The sequence below is a fragment of the Notamacropus eugenii genome, chromosome 7, assembly GCF_028372415.1.
Source record: "Notamacropus eugenii isolate mMacEug1 chromosome 7, mMacEug1.pri_v2, whole genome shotgun sequence".
NCBI classification, from domain to species: domain Eukaryota; kingdom Metazoa; phylum Chordata; class Mammalia; order Diprotodontia; family Macropodidae; genus Notamacropus; species Notamacropus eugenii.
In genome coordinates, this window is record NC_092878.1 from 143,143,690 (window position 1) to 143,149,989 (window position 6,300).

Genomic DNA, 6,300 nt, shown 5'->3' on the forward strand with positions numbered 1-6,300 from the left:
TGAACTTCTCTTGCCAACTCCTCTGTTCTTTGGTTGTGAAAGCCCACTTACCCTCTGTTTCTTCCTTGGAAGAAATAGTAATATATCATCAGGATGCTGATGCAGAACAATTTGTGAAAAGTGTTGGAGAAGACTGTTAGGGAGGGTGAAGAAAATGCCATTTCCAATATTCCTTGGTTACTGTGGACCATCATAGATGGCTAGCATAATAAAACCAAAAGTAAATTAGCCCAGCATATTCAGTGACTAGGCAAAGAGCCTTCGGTTTTTAAAGAGTATACAAGACAGCTGAGAGGCAGCTAATGAATCCAGTTACAGCATAAGTTAAAAAGGGGCTGTAGTACTGGAGATAGGGGCCAAATGTGGGCTGTTGGTGGGAAGTATAGACTCTAATCCAGAGATTGTGCTGCATCATGCTGAGATCAGAGTCAACTGAGAGCATGAGGGAGGAGACTTGGGAACACTCGCTGGTGGTGAGAAAGCCCAGGGTTCATCCTACAATTTTCCTTTGGAATATGATTTCTTCCAAGGAGGATAAGTGGGCTTTCACCACTAAAGAAGTGAGGAGGTGATAAGAGGAGTTAAAATAATAATCTGACAAATCACTGTGATGAGGGTTGGAAAGGTACAGGAGCCCCAGGACTGGAGTTCGCTGGGTGGGCCATCCTGAAAGAATTCACAGACTCAAGCATTCTTGAAATCAAGGTGGTAAAGATTGATTACACTTTTCGGTGGGCAAGAGTTTTTAGGGAACCTGCAACCTTAGAGGGGTATAGTAAAAGTTAATATAGGATATTCTATAGTAAAACATGTGCCAAATATGCTAACTAGGTGATTCATGGTAGGATTAAGAAATGATTAAAGAATGGTTACTTCTTAAGGGAACATGCATTTTTAGTATCTGCTGCACAGGTATTTTACCCAGAGTTCATTGGGAAATAGCCCAAGGAGCAGGGAGGCTACGTGGAGGTATGATTTCAGGCCTGAAACATCACTAAGTCAACTAACGGTCAGGGCTACCTGAGAAATACCCAGGCTGCCCTCCATCAATGTCTCCTTAGACAAGATAAAGGAGGGGAGTATGCATACATCACAGTCTAGGATACATATGATAGGTCAGTGAGTAGTAAATGTCAGTATAAACTGATAAATTCTATAGGTGTAGCTGACCACTATATCAGAAAGAGAGATAAAAGCTTTTGCTGGGGCAGGCTGTCCTCAAGCTAGGGAGAAACTGCCAGGGACAAGCTGGGGAGAAATGTGATTTTTAGAGACAAATGTGATTTTAAAATTGGGGTCCAAGCACAGGTACCCAAGCACTCTGTCAGCGGGAGTCTGATCCACTGTGAGGAAGTGATGCAGTGGAGCTAATGTGGTGCTCTCCATAGCAGAATTCCATCTGTTTGGAATGATTTCTGATGATTTATTTTTGCCGAGTAGGCCCAGCATACTTGGGAGGGGCAGTACTTCCCAAGACACTGCTCTTGCTTCCAGCCCAGCTCTCTGAGCCAGGCAAATCAGATCAGTATCACCACTTTGACCACTATCTTCCCTCATATTCAGATGGAGACAGCCCAGGATCCTGAACCATGGGAATAGCGGTGTCCCCCAAAACCACCAGTTTTACTTCCAGGTTTGTATCAGTAAGCACCCCAACATACATGGGAGGGCCTACTATCACAGGTTCTTAGGTCTGCATTCATAAAAGGAAAGGCAACTTTTAATCAAGCACATGTATCATTCACCTAGTTCAGGGGAGTCAGCACTCTGAATTTCAAAGAAAATACAAAGAAATCAAAGACCAACAGACATGGCTTCCTCTGCCTGACCATCAGTAGACAGGTCCAACTGTTTAACCATAGTTACCAGAGAGGGAAGCATCAACATCTGGGTTTACAAAGGTGGGGAGAGAGGGCTTCTTGGTGGCTTCTCAGAGTCCTCCTCTGGTCAGACAAATACTTTCACTCAGTAAGCCCCAAAGTAAAACTTCATCCTCAGAGTATTTATACACTTTTCAGAGCCAGAAGGCATGACACTCTGACCCAGTGCCTCAATAGAAAAAACAAAAGGTACTTGGGACCCTCCTACAAAACAACTCCCCTAATCAAGCTTCCATTAATGGGCAGGCCTATCAATGGGTATGTAAGATCTTTAATCACATTATTCAATCAGAGGCACTTTTAGTTAAGCAAAAACAGCAAAAGATCCTAATTTGATTGCCATCACAATGTTAACCTCCTCATTGAAGTGGCACTAGTTTCAGACCACTAGTTTTCTAGATCAGCCCTCACAGCTATTAAGTGGGTGGGCAACTCTTTTAGAAAAGGGGCCAGCCATTCTCACCAACTGCCAACCAACATATGCTGGCTAAGTAAGACAGACTAACTGAAGCAGCAAGGCATCCTAAGGAGATATGAGAGGCAGAGTGTGTCAGACAAGTTAGATCACCATGACCTTGACCACTGTATCCTCTCAGATGCTGATGGAGATAGCCCAGGACCCCAAACCCCAGAACCTTGGAAATAGCTATGCTTCTTGTCCAGTACCTGCAACCTTCATAGTAGGATGGTTAACCCTGTGAGGATGCAGCCTGGTGGCACTTGCAGGTACTATACCCACAGCTTCTAAAGAAGTTATTGCTGTTAAAATCCTTGGCTTTAAAGTGGTTTGACATCAGAAACAAGTATTTTATCCATGGAAATGACATAAAAGAAGAGGCATTGCCATCTGCTTTCTGCTGTACCTGAAGAACCATGGAATTTTTCCATCTAATTTGTAGCTGAAAACTTCCTTACGTATAATTTGTTGAGATCTGGGATTATCTTACTTTTCTTATGCTTGGCACATGGCAAGTGCTTAGTAAAAGATTCATTTATTTATTCATTCATTCAGAGACAGTGATGGAGATGAAGGAAGTCAGAGTCTTTCATTAGACCAACTTCTCTTAACTATCCTAAGTGGAAAGCACATGACACCTGGTGGTTTATGATATACTACAAGGAAGCAAATAAAGTCGCCTTGCGCACCACAATCTCATCAATGTGTCAAACCAGGTAGCTTAGGCCCACAGTGAGCACTGTGGGGTCATCCACCTCACTAATGCTTTTTTCTAAATTCTTGGGGCTTAGTTTAGTCAAACCCAGTTCACTTTCATCAGAGAAAATGTCTTGAATATCCTGACTTTCATTTTTCAAGATTGCATGAGTTTTCCTTATACTGCCACCACCTGGTAGGCAAAGAGATGAAAAGACCTTCCTTTTCTAAGGATGTTGGTACGCAGCACTACATTGATGATATGAGGTTATAATGTTGACAAGGTAAAGTAAAGTTATGGTAGTTGAGGAGTAAAGGGTGGAAATCCAACTGTGTGGGTTACAAGACCCTTGCCCCAAATTTTAAATAAATTAAGAGGCTTCTCAAGGTAAGAACAGAAAGTGTTTTATTCAATTCAAGAAAGAAAGGGGCATCCCTCTACCAGGACAGAGATAATGGAAGGAGGCAGCTTACAGAGAACAAAGCACCATCATATACCCTAACACACAGAATCCTACCCTCCATTATCCCATCTCTCCATTGGCTGGGAGGCGGGCTTACAGTCTAAGTGCGAAAAACTAGACAAGACCCAGGAAATCAAATAACCAGGATCCACCTATCCAAACACACTACCTTATCTAATACCTAACTAACTGCTGATGTGGCTATTCTACAACTAAAGTAAAAAAGTAGGGGAGGGCAGGGGGAAAGAAGGAGCCTAGCTGATGTGGCCCTAGTATCAAGCAAAGAGAGATTTGATTAACTGCCAAGTTTCAGCTACAGTCCATTATGTCCTTATTTGGTAAAATACCAGTGCTCAGGTGGCACTCTCACAGAGAGAAGAGAGGGGAAGCGCCCTAACTACCCACAAGCCCTGGATTCCTAGAAATCAGGTATCCAGAGAGAGAAGTCTTATGGAAAAGAAATTTGATTTAGAAAATACTATATTCCCCATATTTTATTATGAAAAGTCTTCACAATGTCCTTATTTCACTCACAACTCTCCAGGGTCTAGACAACTCAGGAAAGTTTTGGGTTAAATACAGAGGGAGAAAACTCAGATGAATTCAAGTGTAGACCAAAATAAGCTAAATCCAAAGAGGAAGCTAAGAGTCTTATTGGACACATGAGGGTTGGAAGAACCCAATATTCACTGCAAATCTTCCTTTTTAAAGTAAGGCCCAGAATAGGCTATAGATCAAAAAGACAGAAAATATGCATCTACGGAGTCTTTCCCCTGTGCTTTTATGACCCTATGGGGCCCTATAAGAAACCTTGTAGGTTTCTGTTCTTGAAAGCTAGACTGAACAGCCAGAGTAAGTGACCATTTAATATCTGGAACTGTGGATTTACCAGGGTGAACGCCACTTTTGAAAAACAATTGTTTCAATTGCTGGACCCAATAGTTACTGAACTGATAAGATGGCATCATAAAATTGCTTTTTGTCTATAACTGACTATTTTGAATCGGGTGATTCATGCTGGCCCTTCTAACAATATGGTCTGGATATAGGAAACCTTTATCATTAAATTGAAATAATGCAGTTAATATTGAACTCATCTAGGTCCCTCAGGTCTTAGTACCATTCAAAAATAAGTGGTGAATATACCAGAAACTGAGGCCAGTGCCAGTCTGCTAGCCCAAAGAATCCTCACCTATAAGAAGCTGGTTCCTGAGGTGTGCCATTTTGCTGGTTTACAGATGTACCTGATCACTACAAAAAAGACAAGGACATCTTCAGTGACAATTTGCCCATTAATTGGGGATATCCTAAGGAAACAGGGGTCTTAGAAAGTTATTTCAGTGAGCTGAATTGCAGGGTGAATGACTGGCATGTAAGAGAGCCTTGAGAAATTGAGCAGAGACTATGCTTACTCTATCTTAAGCGTATAAGGCACAATGCTATGCACAGAAGATACAAAGAAAGGTATAAGACAGTGTTTGTCCTCAAGGAGCTCACAAGCTAATGAAAATATAATACATAAAAGGAAAGTGATAAAGGAGGGGGATCCAGGAAGGGAGAAGGGAAGAGAGGGGTACCTGATGCAGAGACATGATAATGTCCTACAGACAGGAAGGGAGGTGATTTGAGCAGGTAAGCATTTAAGAGTTGATTTCATGTTGCAGAATGTTGAGTTTCTGGAGATCATGAAGTCCAGGAAAATAGCAGTCTGGGAAATGATGAGGTGAATTCCCAGAGAACTCTTCTTATATAGCCAAACATCAGGGAGGAGGTCTCCAATGTCCACCTTTCACTCTTTCCAATCAGAGACAGAGAAGAATCCCAGAGGCAAGAAGTGCTAAGGGGGAGTGAGTTTCAGCATTGATTTCATTGTACAGGATGATCAATTTCTGGAAATCAAGAAGTCCAGGAAAGCAGCAATTTGGGAAATGATGAGGTGAATATCCAAAGAATTCAGAGAATTCCTAAAGAATCCACTGAATCTTGGCTTGTGGACAATGGCCTAGTCAAATGATTTGGGATTTGGAGAGCACAGGGATAGATAGTCAAAGACTTTCTCCTTTGGAATCAAGACCAATGGAGGAATTTTGCTAATGTCTCTAACTGTATAGAATCCTTTGTGGGGCATGTCAGCATCCATAAGAAATATTACCTGCTTTTGGTTGAATCAAACAACCAAGTTGGATCTATTGAAGAATGGTAGATATTGAGGAAGGGGTCCATTTTCAACCTTGACATGAGGGTTATGATACCATGTTGTATGGGATGTCACTGTAACTAAGGATGAGGGAGCTAGTCTTGACTAATTGGGCTCCTGTGCCAATCAGAATACCCATGTAACCCAGGTGGCATTCAATCTGTTCCCAGTTGGAGAACTGAACCTATAACTTCCCTATCAATGCAAGAAGTTTGCCCTAACAAACCAGGAATCCAACTTTCAGGGTTGGATTGATGATGATGAATCAGTGCTACCCGAGGAACAGCTCTTCAGTCCTTGGATCCAGTCCAGGAAGACTCACCTAAGAAGAATAGATGGTCTTTGTACATCATTTTGGTTGTTCATTTCCAACCCTTCCTTATTTTTTCCTTGAAGCCTGGAGGTTCTTGCCCTCTCAGTTGTCAGGTTTAATTTTCTATGGGATGATTCTGAAAACTCCTTTGCAGAAAGGGCTTAGGGAACCTAAGTATTGTATTCTTGGAAGTTGCATTATTTCTAATATTATGGAGGGAAGGAAATTGTCACCATAAAACATTGTGAAAGAAAAGGGATCGACTCCCAGTCTTGGTAATGATCCTGAATCCC